At 40.6% G+C, this 20,926-nt stretch overlaps 1 protein-coding gene across 3 annotated transcripts in view; it reads left to right on the top strand.

Moving 5' to 3' along the window:
* The first annotated feature begins 552 nt into the window (after positions 1-552).
* SIPA1L1 (signal induced proliferation associated 1 like 1) overlaps positions 553-20,926 on the top strand; it is a 206,724-nt gene continuing 186,350 nt past the window's right edge. For 2 of the 3 annotated variants that reach the window (XM_082283513.1, XM_082283511.1), the window contains exon 1: positions 641-659. The gene's annotated coding sequence lies outside the window, so the exon portion shown is untranslated. Of the gene's footprint in view, positions 660-1,071; positions 1,294-20,926 lie in introns of all 3 variants that reach the window. The other variant, XM_082283512.1, reaches the window with a different exon arrangement.

Genomic DNA, 20,926 nt, shown 5'->3' with positions numbered 1-20,926 from the left:
GGGAAAGCTGCACTTGAAGTGGTTTGACTGAGATCGTTAGCGTTCTGCCAAGCCAAGGACGGTAACAACCACCAGCAGAGTATCCAGAATGGGTTACCCACAGCTTGTTTTGTTCAAAATTCTGGCCATTTGAAAACAGAGCAGTGTTCCTGCAGAACAAGGGGTGATGTTGACGCATCTTATTTTTTTAGATGTGCCTTCCCACATCTTTAATTTGTTATCTGTGATGGATATCTAAGGGAGAATCCATTTTCATTTGACTGGCAGCAAAAGAGCTCAGGATATACTATCCGTACGGTACTGGTAGGTTTGGACTTTGTGTTAGCAACTACAGTGACCTTCTCCCTACAGGTCTCCAGGAGGCTGGAAAGTGATGTAAGTACCAAAATGGTAAGAAGTCAATCAAAACGCAGGTAGCTCGGCGCGGGCCTGAGCCGCCCGCTGGGCCCGGCGCTTGGCTGTTGCCACGGGAACGCCGCCGGAGCGCGGGCGGGCTGCGGGGCGGCCCCTCTCGCGAGAGCGGCGGCGGGCGGAGCGCGGCGGGGCGGGCGCGGGGTGAGCTCATCCCGGGCTGCGCGGGCGGGGAGCACCGCGCTCAGCCCAGCCCAGCCGAGCAAGCGGAGCGGAGCCGCCGGCAGCCGCCGCAGCAACTTTGTTGGGTGAGTTGCGAGCAGGAGCGCCGAGCCGGGGCGGGCTGCGCGCCGCGCCCCCTTCTTCCTGCCGCGGAGCCGACCGTGGGGAGCCGGCGTGCCGCTGGCCGAAGGGGGTGTGCGGCTGTGAGTGCGGGGGAAGGGTATCGGCCCCCCAGCCCCGGGGCTGCGCGGCCCCCAGCCCGACAGCCGCCGTCCCGGGCGTAACGGAGGCGAGGGCAGCGGGGTGCGGGTGAAAGTGGCCTTCTGAGCTCCCTCCCGCCGCAGCGCCCGGAGCCGGGCGGGGGGCGCCCGCCGTGAGCCCTCCCGGGGCGGTGGGAGCCCGCCGTGCCGGCAGCCCTGGGGCGGGTCGGGCGTGGGTCGCCCCGCAGCGAGCCGTGCCGGGTGCTAGGTTCCGGATTTGTGTCTTTTTTCTCCGCAGGAAAGGCAGCCCCGAGCGGGAGCAGCGCGGCCGGAGGCGGCGGTGAGCGGCGGCGGCCCGGCCCGCTGCGTTCCGCGGCGGCGGCTCCCGCGCTGCGCGTCCGTGCGGAGGCGGCCGCGCCGAGGGCGCCCTGCGGCGGGGGACGCGCTCCCCCGCGGCCCGGAGCGGCACACGCCGCTCGCCTTCACGGCTCGCTAGATAACTTGTCTCTTGTTCGCCGCTGTAAGTTGCACTTAAGCCCTTTTTTTTCCCTTTTTTTTTTTTTTTTTTTTTTTTTTTTTTTTTACCCCTTCTTTACTTTTTATAGCCAGCGAGGGTGTAGTCGGACTGGTTTTGTTCCGAGCCGGTGTTGAGACCGCAGTAATGATAACAATTAGGTGATTTGGTGGCAGTGCCGGTGGGGATGTTCTGAATGCTCTGCTGACGGGGGGGGGTGGAGGAACAAAATGTTTGCGGATGGTTGATTTCTTCACTGGGAGCCTGGAGAAGTGGGAGAACAGGGAATGCCTTAAACTGAATCTTATGGGGAGGAAAGAGGAGGTGAAGAAGCAAGGAAAGGTAGATGAGAAGGCGACCTTCCTAAGCCGAGTTTCTTTGCTCTTCCCCCGTTTTGTATTGCATGAAGTCCTGATGTTAATGTTCTCATGCTGTATTTAAAAATAACTGTGTTATTTGTACTGGATAGCTGTGATGCAGCTTCAGTTCGTTTAATGAGGAGTGCACTCATTCATGTCTGGTAAAGCAGTGATACAAAATGGGAATTGCTCAACTTAGTGAAGATCTCCTTGTATAACCTTGGCCACAGCATCTGTATGTTTTAGATTGAGGAGGCACGTTTTGACCCGTGGAATAAAACAGAGGCATTTTTTTGGATAATATACTGCTTACCACATCGTGTTTAGAATTTTTGCTTGCAAAATCGCTTTAAAAAATTCTAGTGGTGCTGCTTTAATGATTCCGTTACTGCTTGCTGAATGAATGAGGTGCATCTGTGAGCACGGAGCCCTAGTTGATAACACAATGCAAATTTGTCTTCAGAGTAAAGGTGTCGGATTTCATTCGGTTCACAGATCTGTATGGATGAACCAAGATTGGTGTTTTCTTTAGAAAGCACCCCTTTCATGGTGGAATTTTGATTGATAGTTTTTTTTTTTTCTTCTTCTAACTATGGGAATTAAGCACTTGTTTCCTTTAAATTAAGGCATAAGCCAGTTTTGTAAATGGGAGAAGAGTTTTTGCTGCAGGTACTAACTGGGTAGCAAGTATCTGTGTTCTCTCAGGTGGAGAGTTTGGTTGTTATTTATTCGGAATGTATTGCTGGGCTAGACTCCATTCCTCTTCAGCCGAAGTGGTGAGAGAGACGTGAACATATTAAGGTAGAAGTTTGTGGCAATTGTAATCATAGAGAGAGATCTCTAACTTGTGTTTCAATGTCAGGGCTTTTATGCCTTAGGCCATCAGATGCTGTACCAGTTATTAATGTAGAAACAGTGTGGGAACTTCACAGTAATTTTTTCTTGGTTTTAAAAGAACAACCCCATAGGTTCTATTTAGGTAAAGCTAAAAGGAGAATTTTAATGATTGAATGTTTTGTGTATATACTATGTCTCATTTTGGTGATAGGAAGCTAGGGACAGAAGATTTTTTTCGCCATTTTAAGTGTTTATTTATGGCCAGTTGATTAAAGGATGTGCACTTAGTTGCTCAACATTGCATTAAGAAGGTATTACCGATGCTAATAAAATGCTTAGTTTCATCATTGCTATTTGGGATAGGCATACTTAGCTCTCAGTTGTGGTTCATAAAACCTCTTAGATCATGAAGTCAGAAGCAAAATGGGATGTCAGCTCTGACTGTTGTAGGGCTGCAAAAATTTGCTTGATGAAAAAGGCTAGCAGGTGTAGAGGCAGGCACTGACACAGACCTGTGAAAGGGTGGAGCTGCAGCCATGACTGAAGACTTAATATGGGGACATGTAATTGATAATCTATTTTTTCTTCAGTAAAAGGTATTATTGTCATTTCAGTTGGACACCATAGGCTCTACTTGAAGAGGTTCCCCCCGCCATGTTTATCTGAAATGTTATTTTAAGGTTTGGGATTAACTTGTTGTTTTAAAAAACATGTCCAAATGTGGCCTCTTCTCCCTTCTGCAGGTTTTCAAGGAGTTCTTTTTTCTTTCATCATGCTTATAAGCATTCTTCTGGCACTTCGGGAGCATTTTGTTCTTGTTTAGCTCTTACTGTCTTCTCAGTTTTGTAAATATGTCTCAAATATATCCTTTAAAATGTCTATTTCAGATCTATTAGTTTTGCTACAATGGAGGCATTTTTTATTTCTAAGATAGGAGAACAAAACTTAAGAACATAAAATATTCCAGCTGGTTATTTTGAATTTCAGTAAGGTCATGAGGATAATGTTAGAAATACACTGGGAAAGTGTGAGGTAGGCTAGTAAGAGAAAAGGTTGAGGCCCAGTTGAATTTCTTTTCTATTCCTCTGTTTTGTCCTATAGCATGTCTATTGTAGAGAAGAAAAAAGAACAGTTTTCTCCATATCAGTAGTTTAATCCCTTCAGCAAGGGGATTGCTACAAGCTATTGAGTTCTTACTGCTACTGGTTAGAAATCCTGGATGCCCTACTGGGGTAGAGAAGCAGAGTTTCTGCCTTCATCAAAATTTCAGTCACACAAGTTGATTTCCCTAATGCTGACATTTTCAGAAGTTGAAATTTATTCTCATTGACCCTAAGTGTTGGCTATTTGGCAAACATGTTGTTTCCTTGGCTTCAGGCAGATTCCTTTTATTTCTCACCAGCTCTTTAATTTAAATATTTTAAAACTCAATAAGGCATGATTTAATTATCTTAATTTTTTTAGTATCTGTGCTCTGTTTACTTCTTTATCTGTATTGTAGGTTTTATTTTATTCATTTATTCTGAAAGCCATTTGTTTAACTTGTTAATAAGTTATGACACGAATACAGCAATAGTAAGTGCAGTTATTTCTTTTATCAGTGTAAATACACAATTAAGAACTGCTAGGTGAGGATTTGTTGATCTGGCATGTAAAATTAATCATATGTTCAGTATCTTTCTGTGAGTGAAAAAAAGTGTTATATTGTTCTGTATTTTATGTTTCCAGGAAGATTTGACTTCAGGGACTTGATTTAAAGTATATCTCTCTAAATTGCAGCAGCTTTTAAATAGTCTAAGCTTTATATTTCACAGAGTGCAGTGAAATGTTTGAATGAGGACTCTCAAGCTGGAGGTTTATAAAGTGGGATTTGATGGCTCTGTGTGACTTGAGATATTCTCTAATGAATGGCAATCAGTGTTTTTTGGGGGTGCAGCCTTGCCAGCAATGATGAACTGAAGGCTCAATTGTAAACCTACAGATTATGGCCATTGGTGAGGGTGAATGACAATAATTTTGTGGCTTTGACTAATTTTGATTTTTAATTCTTATGCAGCTGGCAACACAGTCTGTAGCAGTTTTGGTGTTAGCTTTGATAGTAGTTTTGCACTCTGGCCTTTGGGAAGCCTGTTAGGAGTTGCAGAGACTAGAACTGTGGTTTTTTTCACTGTGTTTTTGAATATGAATCAGCAGATAAAATGGTTTTAGATATCTGTTTTTGCATATGTAAAGCTAAATTATGTCGTCGTCTCAGTCTCTTTAATATTGCATTCTGTGGCACCAGTTTACTGGGTGAGTTACTTGATTTAGTTCTGCCACATGTCTTTTATGTTAAGTGTTAAGTGAGGCTAAGTATTTACAAGTCTTTGTTTTCTTTATGGAAGCATGTTTTAAAGAGCACTTCTTTTGAATGCAGAGACAGAACACTTTTCATAATCTTGATAACTTCTGAATTGTATGATTGCTAACCAGATATTTGTCACGGCTCTTTCAAGAGTCTGAGTTTGTAGGCAGAGTGGAGTTCTGCAAGGCTGTGTCTTTGTACTACTTGAGCTCATGCTGGATGCTGCAGTGCAGTAGTCATAGCTCTTGTTCCCTGCAGAGTGGATGGATGTCTCTTTTCAAGAGAGATCAAGTTCCTGAAAAATGCATGGCTGAGTAGAACAACTTTTCTGAATGTGTGTAATAGAGAAGGAAGAGTTGTTACTGGGACTAGTGGTTCATGCCTAGGCCTGAGAGGCACTTAGAATTTTTTATGGTTTTTTTTATGTTTTAATACTCTTTTACTTTTGGTCTTAGGCTCTGTAGAATGGGAAGAATGCTTTCTTCAGATGGATTGTAGTGATTAGTGGAGTGATTTTTTGAAGACCAAATTTTATTTTACAAGTTTTCAAAAGTTAAGAAGCTACTGGCATGTGTCATATAGTTGGTTTAAAGTTGGATTGTTCTTCAGTAATCCATATGGTTTGCCTTCAGTGCTCAGATGGCTTTTGGGGGTTTTAAAATTGTGTTGTTTATTTACCTTTTGAGGTAACAGGAATTGTACCTCAAAATACTCACGTAAACCTCGGAGAGACTGGTTGTTACTTTATTACTGCAGCTGTGAGATATGTGTTGACTTTGAACTTGTGCTTTAACATGGACTTTTAATTTAGTGAAAGCTTCTTCAGTTAACCCTAAAATATATCCTATTTTTCCTAATTGGTGATGTTATAGTGGATTAAAAACCCTCAACTGGCCATCGTCAGGAAACAAGTTCTTCCAGGCTGCTAGGAGGTATGGGTCAGAAGTTGAGCATAACTTCGAGAAAAGTTGTGTGTTGGGTCTGCCCGTGAGACTTAGTTATGTTTAATGTACTTGCCTGGATTGTTTTGTGGATTTTAAGGTTTACTTTTCTGGGTGGGGGAAATTGCCAAGCTTCTTCCTTTGCTCTGTAGCCTGCCTTGCTGCCTGTCTGTGTGCAGTGGATGGTGGGGTTCCAGGTGGTGCCAAGGGCTCCTTGCATAGCATGGCTCTGTTCTCTGAGTTTCTCAAGTCATGATGCATTTTACAGCACCATCAGCTAAATCAATTGTCTTTTGACTTTTGAATAAATAATGACAGGCTTATTGTATGCTGATGTGATGAGAAATAGGATTAATACAGAACTTTTTTTAAGAGTAGCAGATAATATCTGTAAAATGATACAGATTGCTGTGGTGGCAGAACTTTCTGTATCCCGGTTGTTCACGTCAGCAGTTTTGATAGATATCTCAGGTTTTCTTGTTGGTGGTCATACAGACAGCTTTCTAGAGACTCAGACACTTTTAAGACATGCCTTTGTATATTTGACCAAAGGTTGCTGTTGTGGTTTAACCCCAGCCAGCAACTGAGCACCACAGCTTAGCCCCAAGAACATTTTTACATTGTTCTTGGAACTTTTTCAAGTGATTGCAATTTTATTTTTGTGTTGTTTTTATTGGAAGCTACTGGTCTTGCTCACTCAAAATGAATTCACACTGTCATTGGAAGTATTTGGTGCAGATCTGTGATGTTTGGTGTTTATGTGAGAGGCTGTTTCCTGGTATTTAACTTTTTTTCCTTTCTTTTTGTTTCAAACAGTACTTTAATTTGATTTCAAAATTGCTGTTTATATGCATGGTTTTGTCACTTGGTCTTACTATAGCAAATAATTTGGCAGAGTAGACATGGGTCTCTGACTGAAGGTGGGGGCATCAAGTCTCCCAGATCAAAATTTTTTGTATTTGAGTAATTTTACTTCAGACAGAATTTGGCCTCCTAAATTGGATGTTCACAGCACAGATGTGGTTTGTTGGCTTGAACCTCTGGCCGTTAAGTGTTGGGCCACATTTGGTGAACTTCTGGACAGGGATTTTTAGCTTCGTTTTCTCCAGGAGAATTCCAGTTTATACACACCAGAAAAACCTATAGAAATTAACATAAATCATTCTAAGGGTGACAAAGCATTTAACAGACCACCCCGGAGTGATTGGTGAATGTTCATCATTGGAGACTTTTAAAGCTTGACAGGACAAAGCCACGAGCCACTGGGAGCACTGTGGCAGCCAGCCCTGCTCCAGCAGGAACTTGGACTCCTGGGTTAAGCCTCCGTGGGCTCTGCAGGCTGCTAGCTGGTGTTAGCTGGAGGGCTCCTCAGAGGGCACTGCTCTTGGAAATGCTATTGTAGGTACAGGTTAAACAACTTCAAAAAAGGAAAACCATCCGTATAGCAAGCTCTTTTTTAAACTAATGTGAAACGCTTTTCCTTTGGTGTCCAGCCCATTTTGTGTCTCTTGCAGGGGTAGCAGCACCACCGCTGGTGGCTCTCAGGTTGCAAACCTGCAACAGGAAACCCTGTTTCCTTTATCTCTGGACATGCAGGGGGGGCAGTGGGTTGTGTATTTACTTATTTATTTATTTTCCCTCGAGAGTCTCATGTAAGCAAAAACATAAACCTCTTGAACGTTTGCCTTTTGGCAGGGCCACAGCACAAATTTCCTCTTGCTGAAGAAACTGTGGCAAAGATCAGACTTTATTTTTTTCTTTTTTGCATTTCTGAAGTGTAACATAACTTTGTCTGCATGTTTAAAAATTAAAGAAGACAATGGGTGATGAAACTCAGACTGCAGGCTTAAATGCGTTAGTGCTGTATAAAAGTCATTACAGTTCTTATCTCTTAACTGTTTAAAGATCTCTTTCGTTTTTGTGGACAAGGCTTCTCTCCTCACTTTTGGAATTACCAATCATAGTTGTTTTTCAATTTTTAAAAGCTAAAATGCTTGATACTATTTTTGGAATATTTTTGTATGTGTCAAATAGACAATACTAAACCTAAACAAATAAATCCTAGAGGGCCTTCCCTCCTTCTGCTGGATGCAGTTGAGATTTCTAGTTTTTTCTTTTCAAATTGGAAGGGCTGAAATAGGATTTTATGCTTTCAGTCCGTGCAGAAGAACTGCATAATTGTGCAGAAGAAAGTTATGGTTTAGCATTTTAATGCCTTGAAAATAAACATATCTTCATGAATGACATGGTACTGGCACTGATTATCTACTTTCCAAATGTATTTAACAGCTTGTTGTATGAATCAGAATAAAATAGTTCAATAGACTGCACTGTATTGATTATACAGCAGCTGGAGGAAAGAGTGAAACATGATGCTTTCCCACAGCTTTTGTGAAAGAAAACATTGAGAAGTGAGGAAAAAAGGAGATACTTATGTAAAAGCTATTAACATAGTTTATCCTTTCCTTGGATGGTTTTTTTTTTTCCTTGACTCTTCCCCTTCTTTTGCCTTTCTTTTGCAGTCTTTGAAGAAGGAAGTATTGACAGAAAGTCAGTTCTAGTTTTGTTTAACCCCCCTCCCCCACCCTGACTTCTGCATTGTCTTGCAGGGTAGTCATTGACTAGTACTTGACATAGCTCTGGGAATTCCCAAATCTAGTACTGTTTATTGCATTGCCATACAGAGATGGTAGGAGAATCTTTGCTAGGATGCCTCTGTTAATATACACTAAAGGAAAATGCTAATATCATCTTAAAACATGCCATCCATTTCAAATTGAGAAGGCTTTTTTAAAAAAAAAAATAAGGTTCTGTGGGTTTTTAGGGCTTGCCTGTACAGTGCATGAGTGGTTGTAGTAGTCTGGAGAAACACCTGCCACAGACACTTCCACTCTGCTATTTGAACTGTGGGGTATGCACTGTGGAATAATTTGAGAGCTTTAAGTTAATTCTTGCCTTATTATACAATTGCCTCCCTATCCAGGTAAAGCCAGAAGATCTGCAGAACTTCACAGGGTTTTTTATCATGTGCTAAAATCATCAGGACTTTTTTTGAATTCTCTGTACTATTGTACTTCTGTTTTCAGCTGGAAATTTTTTAAGGTTAATTAATGTGCTAGATAGCATTTGAGAACAAGGAAATATTATTCTGTGTCCAAACAACAGTATTGGAACTGGGTGTGAATGTGCAACAGTGTACTGTGTATTCTAGATTTAATCACTTGTATATGTAGTGTTGATGCAGTAAAGACTTTCAAATTTGTTGGTAATTTAAAGTACATCTCCTGTAAAACAAAGGTGTGATAATAACCAGTAATTAAATGTTGCGAAGGGTGCTCATCCTGGTTATTTTAACAGAAGTTAGTCATTATCTACTGATTGTTGACATCATTAAATATAATTTTTTAGCATATAAGTTGGTACTTTACATACCTGAGCAACTCAATTGAGGTTTTCCATTCTTGCATTGTTGAAGTATCTTTTTGTTTGTGCATGTTAAGTGTAATGACTTGCCTCAAACTGTCAACAACTTCATGCCTGCCGAGGGCAAGAGGGCACATATTGTGAATGTGCTTTTTAACTGAAATATATAATGTATCAGTTCTGAAAACAGGGGCAGGGGGAAGCAGTCATTTTAATTCATTTAATTGCAGCTGTGTAGAGCTGGCTACAGGCAAGATAATTATAGGCAAGGTAAACACTGCCTCTTGCAGAAACACAGAGAGCCCAGAGATAGAAAATTTCTGAAGTGCTGGGTGAGGGAAGAGAGCTTAACTGTTCCTTATTTTTGTAAACCTGCACTTCACTTAAAAAAAACTCACAAAGGAATTGATAGTAGTCATCAAATATTCCCAAGTATGGTGCAGTCTTAACTGTAGGTGACAGATGTCTTTATGTTCTTGAAGTGGGGCTATAAGTGACTTAGGGCTAAATAGACAGACCTCACAAACTGATACAAGTACCAAAATTCAGGAGCGGTTGAAGGAATTCTTAGATAAAATCCTCATTTAATCTTTCAGTTACGAGCAATAGGAAAAAGTAATTAGAAGTAACAAGGGTCAAACTTGAAGAAGTAATTGGTGAAACAGAGATCTAGTGGACAAATTTAAATCAAGTAATGCTTTGATCACTTAGTTGTTTGGAACATATTGGAAAGTAGTGTTGTGAACAGCTGGAGAGGATAAAAGCAATCCAGAAATATCCAGAGTTAGCATGGCTAGTGCTTTTTGGTAGAGAATAGTACTGAAAAAGCAGTTTTTACACTTGTGTTTAAATACCCTAGCTAAAACTGTATGAACAAGTGAATTATATAATCTGTTTCTGCCTCTCCCTTCTTCTCTCCCTCTCTTCCCTAAGTGTTATAATTTACAAAAGAAGGATCCAGAGATGTCTCATTTTCTAGCTTTAAAAGTGAGAGAAGAGTTGAAAATCCATTTGAAGGGAGGTGGGAGAAGAATCAGCACAACTCTATAGAAGTGAAGCTAAATGCTTGAAATTCGTACTAGTTTCTTAAGTTTGGATCCTGCTTTCTTCCACAATGCTTAGCTTTTTTTTCCCCAGGTATTGTCAGAAAACAGAACTAAATGAATGAATGCTTTTTTGAAACTTAGCTACAAATTAGAACTTTATTCCTTGTAACAGGGAAGTTACGTGAGGATTGTATGAACATTGTACCTGCTTGTATGGTTTTTCATGTACACATTTTTACATGGGGAAACGAGGACTTGTGAAACAGTGTTCTCTATTTCAGTGGCATTTTACGGGTTCCAATAAAAACTTGGCTCTGCAGCAGTATGTGGCTGTTATGTGCTTGCAAGTAAAGTAATTTTATGTTAGTGTTTAATAGTACATTTGAAAATGAAGTAATGGTATATGTAGTATAATGCAAAATACCCCTAAATAGTGGTTGGTTTCTGCAGTACAGTCTTTTCCTCTTGTTGATGAAGGAGGTACAAAAAACTCTTTGTGTCAGATGTTCAAAGCTATTTTGCCGGGTTGAAAAATTCTTCTGAAGGTGGTGGATTTTTTTTTTTTATTTTGAATCTAGTGTTAGGACTGAGTGACTGTTCTGTTGGCTTAAAAACATTAACAGCAGTAGCTATCTTGTTTGCTGTAACCTCTCTTTGTTATCACCTTAGTACTTAGCTGAGGTGCCAAAGCTCTTGAAATACATTGCAGCTTCAAGCAGGTTCGGTGCTTGAATACTGGCACCGTGGGTTGCAAGTCAGTGTGTTTTATTATCCCAGTGCTCAAAATTTTGAACCAAAGACTTAGGATACTATTGAAGTGCCACTGCTGTTCAGTTTATAACGATGTTAATTAGCACTGAACGTCATTAAGATGAACATATGCAGTGTTAATGAAACTACTTGTGAAATTGAGCTATTGTCATTATCTCAGTGAATGGTTGTACCAAAAAGTTGCTTGACTGCCCCACGAGAAAGATAACTGAGAGGGGCTTACAGCCTGTAGCTGTCCTTTGGGAATGGATCACCTGGTCTCTGTCACCTCCTCTGAGACACTGGATGGTCAGAGACTTGTCTGCAAGGGGAAGGACTGTTTTAATAACAACAAACAGCTTTGAGCATACTCTCTTCTCAGGGCCTTAGCTTGTCTTGTGAACACAAAGACTTGTCCCGTCTCATGATTACATGTGAGGAGCAGACTGTTGCTTCTGGTTAGGTTAATATCATCTGACCTGCTCCTTTTTTGCATCTAGGAAAGAAGGTATTTGTGTGGGGAAGGATCTGTAAATGGTTTCTACTAGTGGCAAGAAACAATTACTTTTGGGATGAAGTATGATTTCCTTATATCTCATTCCGCCTTCTCACTTAGTTTTAAACTATTCTACCTGTCTTGATTAAAAAAAAAATGAAAATGAATCAAACAGGATAATTACAATATTGACATTAGGTAAGTGTTTTGTACTTGTGTCTGTACTTTCATGGAATGGAAAGGGCCAAAGCCCTAACTGGACATCTTAGACAAAATACAGAATCATCTAGATAACTAACATGGTGCAGCATAGTTGCATGACAGTTGTGCTGCTCTGCATTGTGTGCACTCTATTTATTTATGGGTAGTAATGAGATTGTATTTTGATGTGACATTACAGTAATTGTATTCATTCATTAGTTTACCTCACTGACTTTGTGAAGTAAGGAAATGCAGGTGCCCTTGAGAAAGTTGTTTTAACACACAAATGAGAAATCTGTAGTAGTGTTCAGAGCAGAAGCTGCCTTGGGCTTTAGATTTCATCCTACTATGGACAAATTTATTTATAACTAGCTGTAAAGCTGTGCTGGAGACTCTTGAGCTAGCTCAGAGGAAGGCAGGGACTACATCTGCACTTGTCTGCAGCCTGCTTTTTTGCTCCCAAGAGTGGCTCTGCCCAGCTCAGGCTCCTGCTGTTTACTGCGAGCAGTCCCTGGCCTCATGGGATCTCGTGTACATCAATGGCCCCGTAGTAAGCTTGAACAAAACCATGGCAGTTACGGATTAGTGCTCAGACCTGTGCCCTGGACTTATTTTATTTATTATTATAGCTTTAGCTCTCAGTGCCTACATGGCACAATGTAACGCTCTGCTGAGTTTGTGGTTGCATGTGTATATCATTTAATAGCAGTGGCACAGCACTGCATGTGAGCTAACCAGCCTTCCCCTTCAAGCTTAGGGACAGTGTTGGGCTAACGTGGCTGTCACCTTTCTGGTTCTGGCATAAGTCCAGAAGTTTTAGCTCAAAGGTCAGAAGATCAGTGGTACCAGCATAGTACCTGGCATGCTACAAATTAGAGTAATGCTGGAATAGATTGCCTTGGATTTTAATTGCCTGCTAGATATCTGTTTTAGTGAGCTCTTGTGCATCTTGACCTGTAGCAGTACAGGATGAGAAGGTCTATAAAACTGCAGAAGGAATCAAACAGAATGCATGAAAATGCATACAAATTGTCAAATCTAAGGCCATTAAAATGTATTTTAAAGTATTCCTTTAAATCTGGATTAATATCTGGTGTAGGCTCTCGAGACATCTTCAGAAAGAATTGTGTTTGAAAGTTACATGTGAAGTACTGCCTGGCTGTACTTCAGAGAATGTCTTTGCTGACACTGCACCGTGTGAGAGTCAGCCAACATGCCTCACATTGTCACTTGCAGCTTTTCCATTTCAGTCTTTGTCTGGTTCTAGCAAATGCATGGATAGTGTTTTTTAGCTCAGCGCTAGCTTGGGTCTCTGTGCTGCGTGGCAGTCACTGCTGAGATTGCAGTTGCTGTATCCTACATTTCCAATAACAGCTTTGAGGCAAGGTTGCCCTCAAAGTTTTTGGTTTAGTATGGAAGCCAGCTGGGGTGGTTATGCTCTGTGTGTTCCTTCCAGTTTGCTTTTTTTCCTTAACACTTCTCTCTCCTCCCCTACTTCATAAATATTTTGAATTTGCTGGGTTTTGGTTTAGCCCCTTAGATGTCTAAAAGTGTCCGACAGGTCTTTGTAAAAGCAAACTAATGAGTGGATGAGATTGAGTCCCAGCAGTGGTGAGAGCTGTAGCGCACACAAGGATGTTGTAAGCTGCCAGAGAAGCTGTGTGATGAATACAATTTCATGGGAGGAACTTCAGCTGGAGTGTATGTAGTTTTATATATCAAGTCTGAGAGAGATTTGAAGGTACCAAGACCTTGTTAGTTCATGTAATTGCTTGTTCTGTATAGATTTCTGTCAGGTCTTCCTTCTGGAAAACGCACAGAAGATAAAATATAGTGGGTGCCTGTAGTGGTATCTGTGTTTAGGTTGCTCAGTATTTTCTGTAGTTAAATGTCTTACGAGATCTTTTTCTTTCTTCCCTCCCAGTATGGTTAGTGCTGCTGCTGTGTGAGCAGCTTTTGTGGCTCTTTTGGTAGAGGAGATCACTTTGTATCAGGGAAACACGTTCTTCCCCCTGGAGTATCTTGAAATACCACTCCCCGCCTCCGCCCCCCAAGTGTTAGTGTTGAAAATTGAATTACTGGTTACTAGAAACTTTTTCATACTACCTTTCCTCAAGAAGAATATTTTCATTGTGCTACCGAGATGTATGAGTGTTTTAAGGCTCACCCCGCAAAATTCTGCGAACATCAGAGGAGGACGAACACAAACGGGATCCTGCCCTCCCACTGTCCTCCCAATTCACTCTCACCAGACACTTTTGGCTTCCTTCTCACTGCCTGTGCTTATTGGCAAGTGCGTTGTAAGGCTTGGTTGAATAGAGCTGATGTAATGAGTGTGAAAGGTTTTGCTTTTGCTTGTCTGACCAAAACTTCAGTATTTTTTTCCTTCAGTTTTTTTTTGTATTCTGTTTGAGAAGTTAAACAGGTTCATTTTGTACCTAGACAGGAGATGCAGAGGCTAATTGTTTTGGGTCTCACTGGACAAGTGGTATGAGACAACATCCAAAAAGGGCACTTTTGACTTTGACTTTGAGAGAAGATTGACTCTTCTGCCCTTGTAATGCTTTTGATTGTTGGGCAGTAAGGCTGCAGGTAAAGCAGAATTTTTAATGACTTAGTTTTCAACTCGAGATTGACTAGAAGATAGGTTGTAGTGTGAGGTTCCTCCTGTTGTACAGATGCAAAACTAGGTGCTTATAGCCATCTCGGAAGGCAAGATCTTTGAATAAGCTGTGTACTGACTTTGGTTGCCTGGGACAGTGGCACCCTGTGGAGCAGTAACAGGGCCAGACTACGCTTGCTGCCTCTCGTAGCCCAGCAGCTGCCCTATGATGTGCAGTCTGGGCTCAGTGAGCTCTTGCTTCCCTTCCATTCTGTTGCTCCTGAGATTAGAGATCTTTGATCCTTCTTTCCTTTAAGAGTTGTGGAGAATACTTGTTTCTTCACCTGCACTGACTATTTGCATGGCCTAATACTGGATGACAGTGATTCACAGGTCTTCTAGGGTAACTTCTTTTTGGGGCTGCCATAACAGTTTTGCAGTTTAGGTCACAGTATCTGTCAGCCTGACCCTCTTTTAGCCATTCAGCATCAATCAGCACTGGGCTGAAGAAGTGCTGCACCACACAATGCACTTAAGTTTCTTCTTAGTAGGAGGAGAAAAGAGCAATAGTACAGAAAGCCATGTAAGTTGCTGTGAAGAGTATGTAATAATATATATCCAAACTTAAGGTTACAAAGTTAGAACACTGGTTCAGTGATGCTGTAAGCAGGACTTTAGGACTCCCAGTACTGGGTCAGAAGTACAGTGGTCATATGTGAAGTGTCAATCTCATAAATTATTCTGTTGGCTATAATTAAATCAAAATACTTACCAGGTAGCAGCATGACTTACTTGCATTACGCATTAATTATTTAGACGACTATGATTTTATAGTGAATTAGATATAATGCACTTTCCTACCACCGATACCACTTTGATATCGTGTTCTGCCACACTTGATAGAATTTGAGCTTGTGCCTGAATCTTATTTGGATCAAATTGATCATGTTTGGTGATGCGATAGTGCAGAGATTTGCTGTAAATGCTTGTGAAACCAGTATTTCATCTCCTGTAACTTCCTGATGACTTTATCTCTACAAATATTTGAGAAAGTGTACTTTTCAACTTCTTTTGTACCTAACAAATAACTGATTTTATTCAGTGTTTGGATGGTTATAGATGGGTTGGTCTTTGCATGCATTGTGCAACCACTGTTGTCTAAAGTAATGAATGGATGCTTTCAGACATGGTAAACTGATCATCATTGTATTTGTCTTTTTGTTCATCATCCATTCTCAGTGTTATGCCAAACCCAAAGCCTATTTCTAATTTCATAAAAGGGAAAAAATAATTCAGTCTTAGTGAAGCAGATTCTTTCTTGAATTCTCTTTAATCTTTTTGATAGATATGAAACCAAAAGTCTTTTTATCTGGAGAATGCTAAAGAAAAGAAGGGGCCATTAGAGGAGAAGATTTTAATGGGATCATAAATGTTCTCTTTGGATCTGTCTTATTAGACATTGCTTGGAAATTTAATCTCCTTCTGAAGACATTTACATGTTCCAAGTTTTCAGTATTTGACCTGATTCTATTACGAGCTGCTATTTTTGTTTCAAGACATGAATTGGGCTCTTTTAAAGTCTTTTGACCTTTCTCTTGCAAAAGGGAAAAACATACCCTTCTAGGCTTTTGACTAAGCGTATTTTTAAAAACTAAAAGAAAATTCACATAGGATCTGGGGTCAATTTTCTACGGAATAGGAGATACTGAGGTTCATAAGTAGTGTCATGGGTGCTACAGAATGTGTCTGAATCTATGGTGTCCAGAAGCACAGGATGAAGAGATTCAACTACGACAATGTTGGGAGGTTTTTGACAAAATATTTGTTAAGGGCATGGGTTAAGGTGATTTATTTTTATTTTGAACTATGGCAGATTTAAAGAAATTCTAATTATTTTACTAGAGATTGCATTTAAATGTTATTTTTAAATTCCCCCCCCCCCCCCCCATTAGTGGCATTTATCAATAACGTTTTGAAAGAGGAAGGGCTATTTCTATTTCTTTTAGTGTTTCATGTGCCACAAACCAGAAAATCTTCTGTTTACACCTCTTGCAATTGAGGAGTCTTTCCTTGCCCTGATTACTGAATTTCAGTAACTTACAGTACCATCATGTCTAGAGGCATCAAACAAAAGAGGTAAAATACCGTGCAAGTGTAGCTCAGATTGTGAAGACAGATGTTTCTGTAGAGACCCTCCTGTTTTTATGGAGGCTAACTTTCACTGACTCTGCAGATGCAGATACTTTAATGGCTCTGTGTTCTTAGTGGGCAGGGATCTCTGGAGCTCTTCTCGTTCAACTCTGCTGCTCAAAGCAGGGTCAGCTGAAGCTGTTGCTGGGGTTGTTGTCTGGTTAAATTTTGAACATGTCTGAGGATAAGAACTCCGTAGTTGCTGTGCGACTTGTTTTAGTGTTCAGTTGCCCCTAGAGTAAACTTTCTTGATGTTTACAGGATATTTCTGATCAACATGTTGCAGTGCCTGTCAGGAGTCAAGGGAAAAGATTTTCCTGGATACTATTCAGAATTTGTTTCACTGTTTGATTTCTGCTCTTTGTCTGTGAGCTACATAGAAACCGTAAGCTAGAGCTGCTCACTGGGCCTCTCTGTTAGGTGAGGAACAGCGTGAGAAATTCAGTTTTGGTCAGATACAACTCCTACCTGATGTGTTAGGCTTTCTGAAAAGCTTTCAAAGGACATTATCTGTGTAATTGCTGTTTTGCTGGCTTGTAGAAGCAGGTGACATAGTTCTTCTGCAGGTATGCACAGAATTCTGCAGTCCTTCTGTGGAAGGCTGACACATGATTTAGTTGTGAAACTTGCAGTTAAAGGGTTAATTTTGATCAATACCTGTAAGTCAGTCTGCTAGAGGTCTGTTTTTGTATATTCTGGGAATGCAGCATCTTTTTTTGTATGAAGATGGGGGAAAAAGGCATAAAAGACAATTTAGTGCTTCATTTCTGTACCTCCAGAAGAGCTTGGTATCATAGTCTGAACTACACTTCAGGGAAACTGCTATTTTGTATGCCTTGTACATTCCTTTATTTGCCACAGTTGTAGTGGTTGCTAAAAGCACAGCTTGGAATTACAGCAAAATTTACAACTTAGTTTTAGGTGATGGTTGTTTTGTATCAAATATGATGCTGTGCACGTGGTTTTGGAAACCTCACTTACGCGTGAACCTATTATTTTGTACATGTTTCTCCCTGTTGTACTATAGTAAGTCATTAATTTGAGTAATTGGAAAGCAGCCTCAAAAATTTGGATGAAAACTTTCTTGGATATTCTCAGATTTTTAGACTTATTTAGGCTAAAAGGAACCTCTGGAGGTCATCTATTGTAACCTGCATCACTGAAAGTTTGAACAGCATAAATTTTGGTGTACAGTGATAGTGACTTTAGCTTAGTCTTTGCTGTAACCTCTATGTAGGTGGAGAAAAAAAATCATCCCCCAAGTCTTCTCCAGAGTAACAAGCACAGGTATCTCAGTCCTTGTTCCTCATGTACTTCTGCCTCCAAATTGCTTGGTGGTCTCTGCTGAGCTTTCTTTAGTATGTTTTTGTTACACTGGGCAGGCTAAAACTACGCGTGCTCATTTAGCTGAGATCTCACTGGTGCTGAGCAAAAGTCCATGTCATTTACTGGGTTTAGACAGAGCACCAACAAGCACTCCGAGGCAGATATTTTTAACTTGCTCTTATCTAGAGCTTGAGATTGTGCATTTTCAGAAATGTCTATTTTTATGCTTAGATGCACGAGGAACTTTAAATTGAATAATTTTTTACCGTATTACTGCTTTCAGAAAGGGTTATTTGCATTGTTTAGCTTGAAATAGACTTTCGTAGCCAACTTGTTTCATGCAGCTGCAGATGTAATCAATATATTTCTCTGCTCTTTGAAGGTTTTACCTGTCTAAAATGAACTGGTAGTTGCACATCACTTTAGTTACCCTACTGATGCATTTTGCCTTGTGTGGCATGTTAGGTTGCATTTCTTCAAGCTAGGCATCAAGCAAACTGTAGTGGTTGTCTGACTTTGAGTGAAAAAGTAGTTTTCTGCCCTCTGTATTCTTGGTGTCAGCTTCCAGTTTATAAATTACTGTTTGTGTGATCTGCATGCAGGGATGCCCTTTGCATCATGTTTTAATGTGTCAAAGTCAGTAAAAGTCATGCCAGAATAAATGCTTCTGGGAGAAAAATGAAAGTGGGCATTCTCAGAAGCACTGAGTAGGGAAATGAAGTAGTGGCAGGGAACCGAGAAGACAGATATTTTTGTTTGATGCAAATCAGTCTTTCACATGGCCCAGTAAAAAAAGATACTTTGCCCTTGCTATTTGTATCTTTTATCTTATTGCTTGTGATGTCTAACAGGCTGCGTGATGATGCCAGAGCAGAAGCAAGCTGCAATAGAGCTCTCTTGGTGCAGAGTCCAGGTCATCCAGAAACTGGATTCTTGATTTAGGTTCAGAGCTCTCCTATGGTAGTATTTTTAGTCCTATAACTTTGAATTTTGCCGAAGACTAGCTAAAACTTGCTAGGACAGGACCTGCACAACATTATTTTCTGGCAGCTGTGGCTCTTGTGCCATGGGTTCTCAGCAGGTTGGATCGCTTGCTTCATTTATAAGATAGCACATAGTGTTTCAGGACATAAGGACAAATCAGTTTGCCGCCTGTGCTTGTCACAGGTATCTTGCCTTACACCTCATGGGAAAAGATTTATCAGGCATAATTATATCTCATTGAGACACTCTTGTTATCTTGCCAATGTTACTTTTTTCTGTTAATTTGATCAGTGGACACAGATGAGATAAAAATGTAAACAGTGCCTATTTGAATGGCTTTGTGCTTCTTGGATTTAAATGATTCATTTAATCTGGCATGAAATTATGTGGGTTGTCACATGGAGATTCAACTAACTCGAGTTTTCTACCTTTTAGAGTTTATTTTATTTCCGTGAGGAAGGTTTAATATTTTTAATCACTTGTACAGGATGAACTTATTTCATAATGCACCTGCAACTTGCTTTCTGTAGTCACAGGCATGGACTTTTTTAACTGCAGCTTGTTCTTTGTAGAATAACTTTTAAAAAAACCCGCAGTGTTCATGGTTATCAACATTTTCAACCTTACTGTTGAAATATTATTTGTAGTAGATGTAGGTCAGTTAAACCTTACCAGACTTGCAGGAGCTTACCTTTCAGTCTGTATGTGTAATTCATGAATGCTTCAGGAGAAAGCAAGGCTGTATTTTAGGGTGGGTAGTCTCTGCCTTAACTTGAGCAAAATAATGGTGGCTTGTAGGGGGATTACTGTAGGGAAGCTGTAGAGACATTATTGTTTCTGGGTGAAAGTCTGTCTGGTGTCCTGGAAATACAAATCTTGAAATAGAAATGCTGAGGAATTGGGAATGAAAGGAGGAAAGGAAGTAGTTATTGTTACTTCAGACTTGAGTTGCCTTTATGTGTGAACTGTTCTGTATGTGGAATTACCTGTTGGATAAGCTGAAGAAAATTGGGGTATAGTAAACTTGAATTAATTTTTCTTTCTTTCCCATAAAGTGCATTATTAAGCTTTTATTCTCTCCATTAAAAAGTGTGTGTTTTCAGTGGCAGAAATATGGCTAGAAATATCTTGATTAGTACCCTAAGGCACTCTTTAGTTGGAGAGGGAGGTTTGCCTGTGTGTAGGAATTATTCTAAAACTGCTTTCTGTTACTATAGACAGTGGGTCTATACCAGATAAACATTTAGAATATGTCTTGACTGGAATATGGGAGTTAATGGCTCATTTTTGCTTTTGCTAAGAAGGTTGACTCTGCATACCTTGCTGGCTGTACTTGGCTTTCAGAATATACCAAATTGAGTTTAATTATGGAAACTGAACCTGCTTTAAAGCAGCTGTGGCCAAGGTGAATGCAGTCCTTTTAGTCCCTGTCTTAACTGGTGAAATCAAAGAAATAATCTAGTACATGTAAATTTATTTTAGTTTTTGATTTCCTTGCCTTTAAAAAATGCCTTTCAAAACACCACCCTCTTTCCCAAAAAGCTGACAGAAAAAAAAAGAGAAATGCCTGGCAAAATGCCTTTTCTATCTTAGCAGAGTGGTGGTGCTCCTCTTCCCATGCTGACGTGCTTGTGGAAGATCCAGCGTGTCTTGCTCTGACTTCATGTGCAGTGCTCTGTCAGGGAGTGCCTGGAGAAGAAGGGCTCCCAGGTGGTGATACACCTTCACAGAAAGTACTGCACTATCTTGGGTTGTACTGAATGCCTTCCCTCTGCATCATGCATGAAACTGTAAGGGATGCCTGTGTTTCAGGTTTCCTACACTTGTTCATAAATTTGTGTTCTTGGTCGCTTGTGACTTCATCAGACTGATCTAAATTTACTTGAGCAGATAGAGGAATTTTGGGTAGCATTGAGGAGTGGGAGGCACTGGTGGGGCATTAATACTTTTCTGCAAAAGCAGCTGGACACTCAGAGGGCAGGTAGTCAGCATTGTCGATTTTTAATTTTTTTTTTTTATTATTTATTCATTTTCCCCCCCAGCTGATGCTTTTGAAAAGTTGTCTAAGAATTGCTTCAATTAATGAGCTTCATCTTTTTGAGAAGCCTCTCCTTTTCACTGGTGGGAGAATAAATGATAG

The sequence above is a fragment of the Coloeus monedula genome, assembly GCF_965178545.1.
Source record: "Coloeus monedula genome assembly, chromosome: 6".
Classification (NCBI taxonomy): Eukaryota; Metazoa; Chordata; class Aves; order Passeriformes; family Corvidae; genus Coloeus; species Coloeus monedula.
The sequence above is the reverse complement of the archived record's forward strand: the minus strand, read 5'-3'. Positions and strand labels throughout refer to the sequence as shown.